The sequence below is a fragment of the Watersipora subatra genome, chromosome 3, assembly GCF_963576615.1.
Source record: "Watersipora subatra chromosome 3, tzWatSuba1.1, whole genome shotgun sequence".
NCBI lineage: Eukaryota > Metazoa > Bryozoa > Gymnolaemata > Cheilostomatida > Watersiporidae > Watersipora > Watersipora subatra.
Window position 1 is genome coordinate 69,156,888 of NC_088710.1, and position 19,043 is coordinate 69,175,930.

Below are 19,043 nucleotides of genomic sequence, written 5' to 3' on the forward strand. Positions count from 1 at the left end.
TTCCATGAGAAGCTACTCAAGCTTACATTTAATTGGACAGGGTAATGCTAGTGAATACATTTGATTGGACAGGGTAATGATAGTGAATACATTTGATTGGACAGGGTAATACTAGTGAATACATTTGATTGGCCAGGGTAATGCTAGTGAATACATTTTAGTGGACAGGGTAATGTTAGTGAAAACATTTGATTGGACAGGGTAATGCTAGTGAAAACATTTGATTGGACAGGGTAATGCTAGTGAATACATTTGATTGGACAGGGTAATGCTAGTGAATACATTTTACTGGACAGGGTAATGCTAGTGAATAGCCTACATTTTATTGGACAAGGAAATGCTAGTGAAAACATTTGATTAGGCAGGGTCGAGCTAGTAAATATATTTGATTGGACAAGGTAGAGCTAAAAAATACATTTGATTGGAGAGGGTAGTGCTAGTGAATACATTTGATTGTGAATACATTCAACATGCTATTTTTCACTACTAGTATATTTTTATTGCTTATAGCTAAAAAATCGATAAACAAATAAAACCCATGAAATTTTTGAGATATGAAAACATTTTAGCGAGTTATATTGAACGATTTATTAGTAACAAATGCAATTTTCCCTATTTTTTCACTTTCATAGCTCTTTATTCTCTATGCCAACACAAATTGCCTCAGCGTAGATGCGCCCTTAGAATGTTTCGATTCCATTGCCACGTGGCCAGCTCTTTACGCAGAAGCAATTAGTACAGCGTTTGAGAGGCTAGTTCAGCTGAGCTTAAAGTACTGCCCAAGGTTCGAAGGCTGTAGCACACTACTTACGAGCGTCGGCCTTGCAATAAGCATAGGTTTTTGTCCTTGACATACAAAGAAACCAATTTTATTAGAAAGGCTGTAAAATAAAATGCACTTTTGAGTGCCCAATTTTTAGTAAGTTTATTTGGAAAACAATATTTATTCATAATGGTGTTATATTATTATTTATTATTATATTATTGCACGACAACTGAGACTTTATTGCAAGTCAAAACTATTTTCTTTTGGTGCAATTTAGGTTTTATTTCAAACCTTATTTTTCGAGAATCCAGTTACCAATTTCGCCAAAGCAGGTGCGAATATCAAACACTCCTAATATATTTAAATTCGCCAGCGTTAACCGCTGGCATCAATGCCTGCGAATTTGCCCATGAGCTTGCTCAGTGTTTCCCTAGTGCGTTTCATCCTTAGGGCAGACTGCAAATTCATTTCTGACTGATTACAAAATCAAACAGAATGTAATAGGAAGAGCAACAGCAATAAAAAACTACTTTGGTACTAACATTTTACGTTTAGTGACTGCCCAGACAGCCTCAGTTTATGTAATTGCTTATCCTTGCAAATATATTTAAAAGTGCAAGCGTTCAAATCTGATGTGCACTGAGGTGTGTAAAACGTAAGCATAATTATCAGAAAGCGTATCATCAAAGCTTACACAGGGCTGTACAGCATTAAATTGCTGTAAAAGAATCTAGTTTTTAGTTTCTGAACTGCTTTATCCGCTTTGGTGCATGTTAGAGAGACCGTGAGCGAGTGAGCCAACAAGCCACCCTCTAGCTGGGATCAGTCGATGGCTGAAATGGGCTGGTCTGCCAGTCAGCTATTAAATAATCGTTTTAGTGGCCTGCGAGTGCTAATGCTGTCTACTGCCCACAGATGGGCAGCACGCATGCCATATGCAGCCAGTTAGAGGCTAGTAACTAGCAACAGAATGCTGCAATAGCAATTTGTATTAATATTATTTACTAACATCAATATCAAAGGATTACGGAGTGACTCGCCTTGGGAGCCCAGATATTTCCAACGGAATGTTAGAGTTCCTGTCCTCCCAACAACCACATGCCCTCAATGACCAGTTCTGCAGACGGAACTGAGGAGACGCATGCAAACGGCAATTATCTCTAGCCAGTAGTCAGAGCTATTAGAACCGTGAATAACTTTTAGTTGGATGGTATAAATGTTATTTCTGGTTCATTTTAAAAAACTTTCATTCACTGAATGTTTTTTTTAAATTAACATCGGCTCAAAAGCGACTCATATACCGAAAAAACTTGTTTGTTATATTATGAACCTGTTAGAAACAGAAACTGTTTAGCTGCACTGATGCTAATTTGACCAGAAATATTGTCTGAAAGCAACCACAATTCATCAGGTACACACGACAGCTGAGTATAAATTGGAACTTGACAAAAATCTTCAATGAGCACTAAAATTAGAAAGTTTGAACTAGGCCTTGGCTCCTAAAATATTAAAAAAGTAAAAAAAGACGAACAACTTCAAATCTTACGTACTGTTAAAAATCATTATCAGGTTCTAGTCGAAGATTTCACTTTAAAGAGCTATTGAAATATTTAGAGTAATTTGAAACTTTCCCTACTAGTTTACAAAAGAAAAAAGAAATAATTCAAATGATAGGGTTATTCCCTATATTGTTCTATTTGTTAATTCTATAGAACAAACTTATAAAAGACCTCTTATTAATTATTTTGTTATAAATAGGCTGATAGTCAAAATCTTTAAATGCAACCCAGAGGAGTTATATATTTTAAAATTATTGATTGGCTTTTGTCACAAAAGTACAGCGGCAAGAAGGAGTATACAACAAGAAGGAGGAGTATACAGCTCGGAGGAGTACACAGCTCGGAGGAGTATGCTGCGAGGAGGAGTATGCTGCGAGGAAGAGTATACAGGGAGGAGGAGTATGCTGCGAGGAAGAGTATACAGCGAAGAGGAGTATGCAGCGAGGAAGAGTATACAGCGAAGAGGAGTATAGTCAGTATACAGTGAGGAGGAGTATACAGGGAGGAGGAGTATACAGGGAGGAGGAGTATACAGGGAGGAGTATACAGCTCGGAGGAGTATACAGCTCGGAGGAGTATACAGCTCGGAGGAGTACACAGCTCGGAGGAGTATGCTGCGAGGAGGAGTATGCTGCGAGGAAGAGTATACAGCGAAGAGGAGTATAGTCAGTATACAGGGAGGAGGAGTATACAGGGAGGAGGAGTATACAGGGAGGAGGAGTATACAGGGAGGAGGAGTATACAGGGAGGAGGAGTATACAGGGAGGAGGAGTACACAGCTCGGAGGAGTATGCTGCGAGGAGGAGTATGCTGCGAGGAAGAGTATACAGCGAAGAGGAGTATAGTCAGTATACAGGGAGGAGGAGTATACAGGGAGGAGGAGTATACAGGGAGGAGGAGTATACAGGGAGGAGGAGTACACAGCTCGGAGGAGTATGCTGCGAGGAGGAGTATGCTGCGAGGAAGAGTATACAGCGAAGAGGAGTATGCAGCGAGGAAGAGTATACAGCGAAGAGGAGTATAGTAAGTATACAGCGAGGAGGAGTATACAGCGAGGAGGAGGAGTATACAGGGAGGAGGAGTATACAGCGAGGAGGAGTATACAGTGAGGAGGAATATACAGCGAGGAGGAGTATACAGCGAGGAGGAGTATACGGCTAGGAGGAGTATACAGCTAGGAGTATACAGCGAGGAGGAATATACAGCGAGGAGGAGTATACAGCGAGGAGGAATATACAGCTAGGAGGAGTATACAGCGAGGAGGAGTATACAGCTAGGAGGAGTATACAGCTAGGAGGAGTATACAGCAAGGAGGAATATACAGCGAGGAGGAGTATACAGCGAGGAGGAGTATACGGCTAGGAGGAGTATACAGCTAGGAGTATACAGCGAGGAGGAATATACAGCGAGGAGGAGTATACAGCGAGGAGGAATATACAGCTAGGAGGAGTATACAGCGAGGAGGAGTATACAGCTAGGAGGAGTATACAGCTAGGAGGAGTATACAGCGAGGAGGAGTATACAGCGAGGAGGAGTATACAGCAAGGAGTATACAACAAGGAGGAGTATACAGCTAGGAGGAGTATACAGCTAGGAGGAGTATACAGCAAGAGGGTACAAAATTATGTCAACTACAGCTTAAACATTTAACTTGTCTTTGGGTTGAAAAATATCCAATCAAGTCTTGCTATGGTGATGCAAACCAGAGACTTGAACCAGCAAGTGTCATTCTACTAAACTTGCCTACCCAACTAAAACCTGTGTTCTGATGAGAAAGTGAGTACCAATAATTAATATATTTAAATGAAAGCAGCAGGACACCGCAAACAGCCAACTACAGTTGAGTGTATCGCTGCAGTTCGCCAAAATCAACAAGCCACTATGCAGCACAATAATCTTCGTACCGTTACCCTGATAATAGTTGGCAGCATGAAACCACAAAAAAACACATAGCTGACATATCGACTGAGGTAGAATAAACCATCTGGTGATGGCAAATTGCAAATAGTCAATTCGGTGATAAATTGCTATAAAAGGCAGGATACCACTGGAGCAGTGATAGGTCAATTAATATGCAAAGCATTATTAAAAGTGAAAGAAAGAGTGGCTTTCACATAACGGTAGGTGGATGAAGGCATTCAGCTCAAAGCACTTAGCTAGTAGTACTAGCGAACCAGATTAATAAACTAGGTGATGCATCATCTTCGGAGTGCATATTTGTTTTGTAATGTGGCAGATCAATATGGGCATGTTCTAAAAGTCATGCAGCTGATGATACGCAGTACACTGCTGTCCCTAGCCGTCAATCGCTTGCCAAGCTATAAACACTGCTCCAGCCCGACTAGGAATGACTAAAGGGGCTCTACACAAAGCCCAGTCTGATATAAAAACTTGCCTAATATTTCCTTCTGTACAGAAAAAATTTAAAGGCAAAAGAATAAGAAGATGTGAAACAGGTCACTCGCATACGACGTGTAAACTCCCATTCTATTTTACAGCAATGTTGGAGACGAGGAGAATATCTGATCGTAATGATGTACAGCTAAGGCTAGTCGAGTTATCAAAATTCGACATACATGTAACTAGAGTGATACTGTCTATTAGGAGAGAGAGATGGAATACCGCCTTATGACGAGCCTAACAATTGTTCACATTCCCTTGAATATAACCTGACAATGAATGTGAGCTTCAATAATCATGTGACAGTCCATCAACTTTCATAATTTGCCATTCTTTATATTGTAGAATACGATTGTCTTGTCTGTTTCCCAGCAACTTTTGCCATGAGAGTCCAATGACTCTGAATCACAATGACATAGGTAAGGCCTGGCAGTATGCAACTATTACTCGCTTGCAACTGCATGCCTCCACCCCAAGACCTTAGTACTGCAGAGAAGTGTATTATTAACTCTTTTCACCAAACCTCGCTGCACTGTAGGTCACTACACACACATGACTCCTCCCCAAACCTCCCTTTACCGCCGGCAGTTATACCAGCACCTTTTCAAATCTCTCTACAACGCACATAACTACATGTCTACCAGTAACCTCTCCTTTAAACTTCTCTAAACCATACCAGCACTTCTCCCTCGCAAACCTACGCACTGCCCAAAACCGCACAAGCATCTCCCCCTCTAAACCCTCTCTGAAGCTGCACAAAATCCTTTCTACGTGTCTGTCTGTTTCATAACAATACTTAAATGCATATAAACTAACCACACAAAAATTGTCCAGAATACTAAGAGAAACAGGGAGAAGATAAGAGATGCAAGAGGAAACTAGCAAACCAAAAACTTGAGAAAGAGGTCAAGAAAAAAATGTACTACTGGCAGACAAGAAATGCACATGGAGGCAACTGTAACTCACAAATGTGGCAGACACTTGTCAATAACAGGGCATTATACATTGATTGGTAGCATTACTCAGAAGAGTGTGAGGTTCTATTAGACCATTTTAGCTAACCATAAATTAGCATCTTTAGAGAGGAGTGGGTGGTGGTTGAAGAGTGATATTCAACCGGTCAAGGAGCTAATGAGCCACAGCACCTGAAATGCACAGCGGCTCCATTTTTGAGATTTGCAAACAAGCAAGAAAATGGTTGATAATGCTTACCAATGCTTGGTTGATCTCATTGGAATCTTCACCAGGAAATGGAGTGTAGATGGCCAGTGCAATGCAATTCGCAAATATGGTGAGTAGAATCACATACTCGCACACAGTGATACCACATGGTTAAGGAGAGCAGCATTGTGATAGTATTTAAAGAACAGCAAATAAAGACTTTGTCTGATGCGTAATTCAATGCAAAATAACTCGGATGGTGTGAAAATATAGCAAACTAATTAGTATTGCATTGACCATGCAACAGCCACTAATACTTCTAATGGTAATTTCTTCACATATTAATAATAAAATCATTAGAAATCAATTTGTGACTGTAAATGTTTCATAACAAGTGATAAATGAATCCTGCAATGTCTATCAATAAAGCGTGTTTTTGGAAGCAAAGGATATGTATGCTCTACGATCTTTATGCATGTCTTCCGAACAGGATTTGTAAGGCTGAGACAAAATAGCACTTTATGAGCTTTGTCATCCTTGGTCTGTCGCCGCTGTTGAGCCCTCTTCTTAGACAAGACAGCGGCAGCGGCCGCAGCCGTGTCTATAGGTGGCTGGGAGCCCGCCACCTTTTTGTTGGCGCCTACCTTGGCAACAGAAAGGGCATTGTCCCAAGCAGAGGCTTGACGATCAACTAAAATTATTGAATGTAGAAAATGAATAGCATTCAACATCTCAAACCTGCCGCCATGAATTATGCATATACGAAACAATTTTTTTGCGGTGTAAAGATAAATTTAAACTTCACGTACATAACCTACCCATGATAAACGTAAAAGTCCCTGGTCATTTAAAGAAATTAAATCATAAACTTCACAGCAACTAAAATGATCTCTCTTCGTAACTAAACTGTTTGTAAATAGCTTCTTCCAAATTTCCCTAAGATGTCTCATGCATCATTCTTTATAGACGATAGTTTTGAAAGTCTTTGATCCGTATATTGGTGACCCTTTCTGATTCTTAGCAATCTGTCGATCAGCAGTCCAATAGCCGGTATCAACACCACCGCGACAAAAAAAAGCTATCAGTAGAACATATCAGTAAAGAAAGGTGTGCAATCAGCAGATATTAACCGACAGCTATTGATGATATGTAATGTATCAAAATATGGTTTGATCTCCTCATCGGTAAGTATGTAAGTGGTTATGCAGTTTGTAACGGAAATCTTCCTTTCCTGGTGTTATAATCACACAGTAGCAGCGTGTGATGTACGTCTGTCAGAGAAATACTATGTGTTGTCAAAAATACTCCAGACTGGTAGAGTATCGCTAAAGGTATAAGTGGTTGGTATAATCGTATTGTTTTAGTCCTGTGTTGGCATAATAGTTACGGTGTTGACAAAGTAAGCGTTCCTGCAAGTAGCACATATAAAAAACGGTCATAATAACATCATTGCAGACTGAAATTGTAAACAACGCTAAAATAAAAATAAAAACAGATTACATTACACCTATATTGGAGTAAAATCCACAAATCATCGACGACGGCACGCGCGTTACAGACTTATCGACCACAGTGAGAAAAATCCTGTCGCATACAGGAACCGCGTGCTGTTGTTTATTTTCCGACGTAATTATTTATACCCGTCTTAATAATAATCGGTAAGCTAATGCCGTTAACGTGATTAGTGTGCAATAATTGATGTAAATATTAGTTTGTACAATATTAGAAATATTACAATTTTAATTTTATTTGTATATAAAATAGTTTTAAAAAATTGAAAATGGTAATTGTTGTTGCAGCAATTTAACAAACTTTTGAGACATATTTTACTTACGAATAATATCCACTCATAGTTTGACTGGCGGTCGTCATCAATCGAAACAGCCTTTTTCAAAACAAATTCTTCAGTCTGCTAGCTGCCGAATTAAAGCCATTATTATAAGTATTTAATGTATAGTTTAACGCTGTTTAAATGTTTTACAACGGAGTTTAATCGTAGTCTCAATCGCCAATTGGTTAATTATAACGTTTGTATAATTGTAGTTCTACAGAAAAAGCCACGCTGTGTAAATTATTATTAAATTTGTAAAAATCAAACAGTCTTTACGTGTGTATATTTTACTGTCTACTTAGCGAAGTGAAGAACTTCTACTGTGTTCAATTAGCTGTAGGCCCACCGCAATGTTTGAGGCATCTATGAAAAGTCTAGTAATTTCAGTTATTCTGCGAAACTCATATGCAGAAGATTCGAAGAGTATTCTAGGTCTAGGTGTTTTAAGAACCCGTAAATCCCGAAATCGGGCAAAAGAAGGCCGTTGAGAACTTTATTTAAAAATAGTCAATAAAACATAAAATTATGGTAAGCCGCGCAAGTTGCGCGATGTTCTAGGTAAAAAACTATTCATATAAAACCCGGTGTTTGCACACACAGCTGAAGGAGCACCCCCCGTAACCAGTCTTGTTTCATGACTGTGAAGAACATTTTGTATTTGGTTAAAACTTTCGATAAGAGATTCATGGCAGTCGTCAGATAAAATCTTTAGCATGAGAGACATTCTTGCATGTTTGCGTCTTAGTTCTAAAAGTTCTAGATCTATAAAAATTCTTGCCTCTGTAACACTCTGCCTACCTTTCAAACCAGATATAAACCTAACCGCCCTTCTCTGAACTGCCTCCAATGATGCTACCTGTCGCATCAAATGAGGGTCCCATACTTCACTCGCATATTCCAATATTGGTCTACACAGAGTGAGATATGCAACCCTCCTAACCCTCATCGGCGCATCAAACAAAACATGCTTCATCATTCCCAATCGCTGACTTGCCTTAGATATGATTGAGTCTATATGTAAATCCCAATTAAAATCATTTGATATAAAAACTCCGAGGTATTTAAAACTGTCTACTACAGATAAAGGTCTGCCACTTAGGTAATACACCACATCTGGGTTTCCGCTACTCTGCCTTGCAAAACGAACGATTTGGCATTTATCAGTGTTAAAATTCATTTTCCAGTTATAGGCCCACTGGTCTAATATGTTTAAATCCTCCTGGAAATTCACTGAATCCTGAAGGGTGTTTACCTGAGAAAAAAGTAAAGCGTCGTCTGCAAAAAGCTTGATAGCAGAAAAATTTAGATTATCGGAGATATCATTTATGTACACCAAAAATAGGGTGGGCCCGAGGACAGACCCTTGTGGAACGCCCGATGAAACCAGCAGGTCAGAAGATGCAGCACCCTCTATCACTACTCTTTGGAGTCTGTTTGACAGAAAGTCCCTAATCCAATTTACCATGTACGGGTTTATGTTTGATTTTATCAATTTGTCGATCAACAAGCCGTGAGACACCTTGTCAAATGCCTTAGAAAAATCCAGTACCGCTGCATGTACTATATTATTGTTATCTACTAATTTCATTATTTCATTCACAGTAGAGACTAGCTGGGTGGAGCAAGATAGGCCTTTTCTGAAACCGTGTTGGTTAGAATATATGACATTTACCAGATCTTTATTGATGTTACTAAGCACAATATGTTCTAACAATTTGCAAGCAATGCATGTCAGAGATATGGGCCTAAAATTTCCCGGATCTTCCCGACTGCCTTTTTTATGTACCGGAACTACATTGGCCACTTTCCAGATATCTGGAAGTTTTCCAATGTTCAACGAGTACTGGAATATGCTCGCCAATATCTTACTAATAATTTCAGGTTCTAGGCAAAGATCTTCTTTTCTAAACTTATCTGGGCCCGGGGCTTTCCCGCGCTTAAGAGTATTTAGAAGTTTGAGAACTCCATCACTTGTTACTTGTATAGGGCATTTATCTGCAGAAAGTTCAGTTTGAGTTGTGGAAAAACAGTCACTATTTGAAAAAACACCCTGAAAAAATTTGTTAAAAATCTCAGATGATTCTAAGGCTGATTTATTTTTGAAAACCGCAGTGCCTTGTGAGTTTTTTCCAGTTTTCTGCCTATAAAAAGAGTAAAATGGTTTGCTATCACCCCTTTCCAAGGGTTCAAACAGCACTCGGTGGTAATATTCCTGCTCCATTTTACGAAAACTCTTTCTGTTGGTACGCCTAGTTTGTTTATACTTGGAGAAATCTACTTCTAACCCAGTGTGCTTACTTCTGTCATAAAGTTTTCGCTGTTGTTTCAATGCACGCCTGGCTGAGTTATTAAACCATATTGGCTCCCTGTTATCATTTTTCTTAGGGATACATTTAGGAACAAATCTATTGACAGCTAGATTCATGGACGTCTCGAAAATCTGCCAGACGGAGTTGATACTCGTTTTACTTTCAATTGCCTGTACTATATCTGTCAGAGAATCAGTCAAAAGCTCTTTAATAGCAGTAGAATCAGCCTTGTGGTATAATTTGATAAAAGAAGGCTGTTCATGAGATGTCTTAAAATTTGCTGCTACACAGAGTTCAACTAAAAAATGATCGCTGATACCGGGGTTGATTATCCTGTAGTCATAAACAAAACTAGACTTATTTGTCATAACTAGATCTAAAGTGTTTCCTAGCTGATGTGTTTGTTCCATTATAATCTGACGCATATCATGAGACAAGATGCAGTTCAAAAAAGATCTATGCAATTGTTTTTGATTTGAGTTTGATCGAATTTGTAGGTTGCACCAATCTATATCTGGAAAATTAAAATCCCCCACAACTAGTACATTAGACCCTGGAAAGTCAGAGGTCATAAAATCCAGCAATTCCTCAAGTGGTGCAACTGCCTCTCTCGCCAGCCCAGGCGGAACATAACAACAAAGAACAAAAAATTCATTTTCATCTCTAGGACATCCAACTTTCACACAAACAGCCTCAACGGGTAAGAAAGATCTTTTGAAAAAGACTTGTTCTTGAGGCAAACTGGCTGTCAAAGCTAACAAAACACCACCACCATGACAATCTCGATCATGTCTGTATATAATTTTTTGAGAAGAGCTCAGAATCATTTCATTATTAAATGATGGATCAAGATGGGTTTCGGTTATGCACAATATATCATATTCCGAAGACAGAACTTGGATGTCATTCAGTTTGCCTCTAACAGATCTAGCATTGAGCAGCAAGATTTTAATCGATGTTATTACTTGTTCACTTTTATTATTTTCCCTTTTTTGATTTTGTACGCAGAATCTGGGTCTGCCTCCCTCGTTTCTCTCAACTCCTTTCGAAGCCGAAAATCCTCTTCTTGTTCTTTCTTAGAAAGATCTTTTCTAGCAAAAATACCTGACAGCTTCATGCCATTAATCCTGCTCAACAACTCAAACATTTGATTTTCAGACCTGGTGGATATTCTAAGAGGGCGAGGTCGCTCTTTGTGCTTTGAAGCATCGTACCTACCTAACCTATAGCTGTTATTCTTTTCTACTTTCATGTCAATATGGCAATCTTTAATGATTTTGTCTACTTGCTGTGCCCATTCCTCTCTATTGTCACTCTCTTCTATTCCAAAAAGGATCAGGTTCTTGGCTCTAAATTCAGAGTCTCTGTCTTGCTTTTCTTTATCCTCCAACTGGGCTACCAAGGAACCAGCCTGCCTTGCAAAACTCTCTTGAACTTTAAGACTATTTTGCTCCAAAGCTTTTGCAACATCTGCATACGACTTTTCAAGAGTCTGATGTTGGTTATTCATCTCATTGAATTTATTTCTGTTTGTTTCTATTGTCTCAGTAACCTCAGCAAGAGTCGTCTTAAAAACATCTTGGTTTCTACACACTTCACTAAATTGAGCTTTTGCTTTGTCAACAGTTTTCTGCAATTCTAACGTAAGTTCAGAGAGTTTTTCACACATTACATTTTGCTGTAGCCCAGAAGCCTGACCATCACACTTTGAACAGAACCAGTGCAACCCTTTAGTACCCAAGAGATCTAAAAGACTCTCAGGAACATCAACACAGGAGTTGTGAAACCAAAGATGACAAACCTCACACTCAATAGAGGATTCCAAACTTTCATCTATGTCCTTCTTACATTTTTCACATGGCTCTGCTCTGCCAGCACCTGATGTTGACATTGCTTTTTTCCTTGCTTTTTGTTTCCCACCTGCCATGATGACCACTGAGTCTAGTAATTAAAAATTAAAAAGTAGGGACTCAAAAATTAAAAAGATCCCACTCAGTGTCATATACCTGGTAGTGCCTGAGGCGGCCAAACTACCTTCCCTCTGATCTCAAAACAATATTAATGTGTTATGTTAGTATAAAATATAAATCAGAAAGGAGAAGAGAGTAATAAAAGAGGTAAATATTCATAAAAGTTTAAGAAAAATTTGCTAAAATCTGAGAAGCCTGTTCGTGAAGAAGAATGGGCCGAGCTACCCTTAATGTGTTATGTTAGTATAAAATATAAATCAGGATAAATAAAGGATAATAAAAAGGGGTAATAAAAGGTATGTGAGAGAGATTGTAAAAAGAAATCCAGAAATCTTCGAAGAGCTCTGAACAGCACGACTCTGAAGAAGAATGGGCCGAGCTACCCTTAATGTGTTATGTTAGTATAAAATATAAATCAGGATAAATAAAGGATAATAAAAAGGGGTAATAAAAGGTATGTGAGAGAGATATTCAAATGCAGTTTAACATGAAATAGGGGTGGGTGGGGCACGTTGTAACAAAAACTGTATTTTTTGCTATAAAGTATTACTAAAATATTGGAATGCGTTTTATATATTCACATAGGATGCAGAAATATGTTTTAAATTTGTACGCCAAATGGCAATATGGTTGTATACTTGGGAAAATATCACAAGAGTACTAATTGCATAATTGGTGTGTCAATGTGGCCTGGTAGGGGGTATGTTGAAACACCATATAGTACACGTTGAAGCGTCCTTGACTTTCATAGTAAATTTCAATTTTGAAATTGTGTTTCCTTGAAATTTATTTTCAGTCAATCAATTCAAATTTCCACTAAGTATCTGAGCAAGAAAAACTTGAAAAGAGTTGGCTATGAACTTTAAAACGCTGTGTACAACAATCACGACAAACAAACTTTCACAGTACAACAAAACATATGTACATGTTGATCTAAAGATCAAACTTTTCTTTCTATATGTTAGCATTTGTAGTCGTGATATCAATTTTGTCCAGAAATTTACGGGTTCAAAGCTTCAACCTACTCAAGCTGTTCCCTTCCATAAGAATAGAACAGTAAGTTTGAAACATGTTGCAACTTGCCCTATACCCTTTGTGTTTCAACGTGCTCCAAATGACTGAATAATCAAAATTTTCATTCCAACTCAGGATGATGTAACATCATGAAGTTAGTGAGTGCATTGTTAAGAGAGCATGTCTATAGCTGCCTTCACTGACTTTTATTAACATGGGATGATGCACAAAGAAAATATGCAATTCTCTAAATTTGTATATAAAATTAAAAGAGCAAAAATTTACCATAAAATTTACAAAATCACGGCTCACTTAAATTGCTGTTCTTTTCATTTCATGCAATCAAGATATCTCATAAGATGATCTAAAAAGCACTTTAGTTAGTGAAGTAAGAATTCAAAATGGTGTGAACAAGCAAGAAATTTGAGGTGTGTTTCAATGTGCCTTGCGTTGCAACGCGCCCCACTCTCCTTTACCGCTCATGGCCTTAAGAAAGAACTGCTAAAAAGTTTTGACATTTCCAAAAAAATTTGACTGGGTTTACCTGTAAAAAGTGCTAAATAGAGCTATATAATTTTAGACGGTGTTAATATTTATTCTCGTATTGGCAGTAACTATATTAGTGAAGTCGGCAATGCACTCGTAGTAGCTTTATGGTTGTTTGGTAGATATAAAAAAAGGTTTTTAGACACCTACATGTATATTTACATTCATGTGGAAAGGTTTGCTGGGATGAAGGGCTGCAAAGCAAGAAAGAGGCCACTGGTGACAGAAACAACGGCGCAATCGATTAAAGTGGGCACACCAGCACAAGACATGGTGTGTGGACCAGTGGAAAAGAATGCTTTTCTTTGATGAATCTACCTTTTCTATTACTAACCACTCTGGTTTGCAGTATGTTAGAAGAAGACCTAGTCTAGCAGTGGCTTGACATGTATGTCTATCACTGATATGTATAGGATATTGGCAAGCAGAGTTCTGGGACCTAAATTCCACCTAAACATTTTATGGCTGTAAAAAGTGAGATGCGATCTAGCAAACTCCACATACTCTGCCAGTGAAAGCTTTTGAGGTCATTCTTAAATAAACATTTATGATGCATTTTAGACTGTTTGCATATAGACAAAGTTTCAAAAATCACTCCAAAACGCCAGGGTAAATGCAGGTTCTGTCAAAGATTTATTCCATGAAGCTGTCTTAAATTTGTTAAGATATTTTAAGACTAACTTCAGTGTAATGCAATCAACCAAATTATACTAGTTTTGCACCTCTTTCTACATCTCTACTGGCACACCATCCATTTTCAAAAATGTCAAAGCTCTCTCTCAATTCAGCTGTCTTTATCGTAAAAGCAAAGTGACAATTGAAGCCTTCTTTTAATGATTGTTATTGTTTTAACATCAAGGTGAAATGGTATTAAAAATTCACTTCTATTCATTATCATTTTATTAATTGAGTTTCTTGCATTTAACATAGTTGCTCACATGGTTTTTTGTAATGCATTTTTTATTACTATGTGTTATCAAAAGGCTTCTGTATTGTGGAATGAATTAAATGAAATACAATATACTCTATTAAGAATGCTTTTGGAATGGTATAGCGTTTTACGTCAAGGTTTGACTGCATAACCCATAATTAAAATGCAGTCATGCCTCAATATACAAGCTTAATGCCTTTTTGGACTGAGCTTTTAGGTCAATTTACTCATGTCTCAAGGTGTGTTATTTTTTATGTAAAATAACTAAATACAAATTAATCTGTTACCGTACCATGAAAAACCATATGAAACATGATATTACGATGGAAAAACATTTATGATTGTTGTAATTTGTACACACACTAAAAAAGTAGCAAATACGTATTTAGTTGTTAAAATTTGCAATAAAATGTAACATTACTATGAACTCATGTCTGAAGGCATTATTTCCTATTTAAAATAACTAAATACAAATTAATCCATTACCGTACTATGAAAAACCACATAAAACATGATATTACGGTGGAAAAACATGTTTCAACTGTTGTAATTAAATAAATATGCTAAAAATGTAGCAAATACCTATTTAGTTGTTAAAATCTGCAATAAAATGTAACATTACTATGAACACTACTGTAAGTTTTTACCTTCGAGATAGATGAAGTAGCTAATAGTGGTTTGACAGACTAGACAGCAACGCGTTCGGTACACTAAACTTTTGTGACGTTACATAACAAAAACGTTGAATTTAAATTAATTTAGTTTACTAAATACACACTTATAGGGTATACGGTATATGATAAGATCAATAGAATGTTAAGGACTGTATAGTGCAGTGGTTAAAAGCATGGTGTAAGACTTGCAGTTGCAATCTCTGTGAGTTCAAATCCAGCATGGAACGGAAATTTGAATTCAAGATTTTAACAGCTATAAATGGACATACCGAAATACACACACATTCACACACACATACACATACAAACTTTGAGATTTATATATATATATATATATATATATGTATATAAATGCATTGCTCAACTCGCTTTAATAAAATTTTGACGTTCTTATTAGCTAGTGGTGTGGTATTGTTACTTGAGTAACAACCAAGATTACTCACATAAGGACAGTAGTAAATATAGTGGTATCATTCAGATATTCAGCACTTATTCAACATATATGCATGACTTGTTAAAGTAGTTCCTAAAGAGTAAAATTAAAGTTCTGTGTGCAAATTTGTGTTCTATTAAGTTGACAAGTTTGTGAGTGAGATTTGACTTTTAACTGCTTTTATATACTGCAAAGATTACATTACTTATATTTTGTGCCATAGCTAAAAGGACTAGTAGTCGAACATCTCAAAATAGCCCAAAAGTTAACTAGATATAGTTTTACGTAACGATCAATTTATTTTTTATGTCATCTGGTTCATTCTCAAACACACAAACGTTTGTATCAGTCTGCAGGAGATTAAAGCTAACCCTTCTGTATCATTTATAGGTAGTGAAATAATTTAGCGTTTCATCAATGCTGTTATAAGTACCAATAAAAAATATCATTCCAACATACATATACAGCGGTCACAAAATATTTAGTTTTAGTGCATTGGTAATTATAAAAAATATTAGAAAATGTGTTGGTAGTAAGCATTACTAAATATGATCATAGTCTCAAAATTCCGAAAGCTTAGAACTACTTCCAAATAGCAAAGGATCTTTTCAAGGCAGTTTGTGCCTCATACATAGGCAACAATACGATGATAAAATTTAGAATTATCACGTCTGTATATATTGTGGTGACAACTTCTAAGTTGACCAAGAATGTAGCATACTGTCCAGGCACAATTATTGACAATTATGGCATCGCACAGCCTCGTTCAATTATACAGTTTGAACAAGAATCTAATAGTAAAGGTTGATTGCCTTGGCTGCATTTTTATTATGATATAAGGCTACAGGACACTCAAGGCGTGGTCACACGAGCACCGAACCGACGTAGGTTCGGTTCGGAGGCTGGTTCGGTTCGTGGCACATGTCACACGGCATCCGAAGTCACTTCGCTTCCTAGATACCATATGTATAGAGACAGGACACGGTTTCATTAGTAGTTTGTATGTATTTGAGTTAAATATTTCTATTGTAAACAAAAAACTTTGAGGAACAATTATAAATTATAATTACACAGCAGATTTATCAGAAGATTGTTCAGCTGCTCAAAATAAATCACTCGATACAAAAATTTTGCCAACCCTTCCCATCAACATAATTATATTTTTTTATTAACGTATGAATGTTTTTCTATGCTGAGTACATAACAAACAAAAACAGTCTTTGTCATAGTACTGGGGTTTTACATAAATAAATCAGTCAACGATACTTCATCAGGATGAATATGACACATTACTTATATTCTACACGAAAGAAAATTACAACCATTCTCTTACATTTATGCAAAACTCAAGTGCAACATCTTACATTTATGCAACACAATCATAAGTCCGGGTGAACCTTGTCGTAAATTGCTTCATGTTTATTTAACGAAATAAAAGTATCGTCCCATTTCTTTTTTAACTTTACTCACGCGCACGTAAGGAGAAATGTGATGCGTGTTCGCTAGAATTTTAACCAGCCAATAAGAGCAAGGGTTTGGCCACGAAATTTGGAGCAGGACCGAAATGGTTCGTTTCGGCCAGAAATGTCTTCGGCCGAACTTTTTACAGCTGAGAGCCACGTCGTTTTGCGTCATTTAGTTCGGTTCGGTGCTCGTGTGACCACCCCTTCACTGTACCTGGTAGTTAGTTTGTTGTTATTAATAAATAGTTTAATCAGCCAATCATTACACCTTTGTCATAACAGTCGTCTTCAAAACCCTTATCTATGTTTACCTACTATTATTGAAGTGAGAAACTTTTGTTTGTAAGCTAATTGCAAGTGCTTTTTCGCGAGGTTGACCTGCAACAAAATTCACATTACAGTTATTTGGTATCGAAAGATTCATAATGTCTTACTCTGTTGTTTTGTAGGTGCAAAATATGTAAAAATGTGATTACAAGCTCTTAAAAGCTCAAAAACGAACAGTTTATCGCTGCCATCACAAAACTGCCGTAGATTAGAATCTCTTTCTAAAACGGTTCAAATGGGATGTAGCTGCACAAGATTGCTTCTGTTTACACTTTCATGCAACCTCATTCATCGAAATATTTTCACAAATATACTTCACGTATTCAATAAAACCATGTCTATTGTCCTTACGCGTCTATTTCATCATCATTGTAATGCTGTCACATTGAGCGCTGATATCTTAAAACCTACCGTAAAAATTCGTTTAATTTTTTAACTTTAGCTCGAAGGAGTGCATATCATTCTCCAATAAACATGACGAGCCTGTTAGTCATCTGTGATAGTCAAAATATGCTACAGAAATTATTCGCGCTGTTTGGCAGGAAGTATGGGTCACATGATCAAATTACGACTAGACGATTAGATCAATCCGAAACAAAACTGTAAGCTACCGAGCATCTATATTTGGTAAGGGCTCTTCGGTAAAGCCCGAATTGTTTGTCATAAACTAGTGCTATGAGAAGTTTTATTTTGAGCCTTTTACTGGCCTTTCAATTAAGGTGAGAGCATCACGTGTCAAAACAATAACCAAATCGTTTGACTACGTCGGAGAAATAAATTGATTCCAATCTATGGCGGTTTCATGATGGCTTGTAATCACATTTACACATATTTTGCCCCTACAACACAGCAGAGTAAGACATGGTGAATCTTTTGATACCAAATAACTGTAATGTGAATTTTGTTAAGAGTAAACCTTTAAAAGTGATGTTGAACTATGATCATGTGAAACATTTTACTAACACCGTGTTATGCAGCATAGCCTTTTACATTTAGCCACCAAATTTTGGTCCCTTCGAAGCATTAGTCTTTTACATTGATACCACATACATTCCAAGCATGTCTTATTAACCAGTCAAATACACCAATGACCTCAACAGGATGCCTCAACACCGTGTACATGTATAATTACGTATGCAATTGTTTACAAAGTGCTTGTTTGGTTTGATAAATGGTTCAACCAATCATAATTTGTTTCCAGAATGATTATTTACTAATGAAGCGGTGATAACTTAACAACAGCTTGTGAAAATCAGGCTCAAAATTATGTCTCAAGATTATCTCAGCCTTTGAAAGTCGACAATACAAACTCATTGAAAAGTTATATCATTAGCTGTTAAAGAGATACAAAGAAGAGTTCTGTTATCAGCCGCTTCAACGATTCAGCTTTATTCAATAGCATAACTAAATTTTACCATTCTATACTTGCTTCCAATTTATTGGCCGGTTGCCAAAAACAATGCTCCAAGAAGTAAGCATATGTCATCAGGTAGCCTGCTGAAATTTGGCCCTTCTTCAGGAAAGACTGCTGCATATCGTAGTATTAAAAATTGCTTCGTTTGTCATAGCCTAAGAACATTTTTCATAAATCTATATTAGAAAAGTGTTGAATTGGGAGAGTACTATTCCAACAGCATTAGGTCAAAGAAAAAATCTATG

General features: G+C 37.2%; 1 protein-coding gene across 2 annotated transcripts in view; it reads right to left on the reverse strand.

Annotated features, from left to right (window-relative positions):
* The window catches only part of LOC137391961 (muscle calcium channel subunit alpha-1-like), a 60,240-nt gene extending 54,197 nt beyond the window's left edge, over positions 1-6,043 (reverse strand). Inside the window, exon 1 of one of the 2 annotated variants that reach the window (XM_068078538.1) lies at positions 5,938-6,043. The gene's annotated coding sequence lies outside the window, so the exon portion shown is untranslated. The remainder of the gene's footprint in view (positions 1-5,937) is intronic. The other variant, XM_068078537.1, reaches the window with a different exon arrangement.
* Between the last annotated feature and the right edge of the window lie 13,000 nt (positions 6,044-19,043).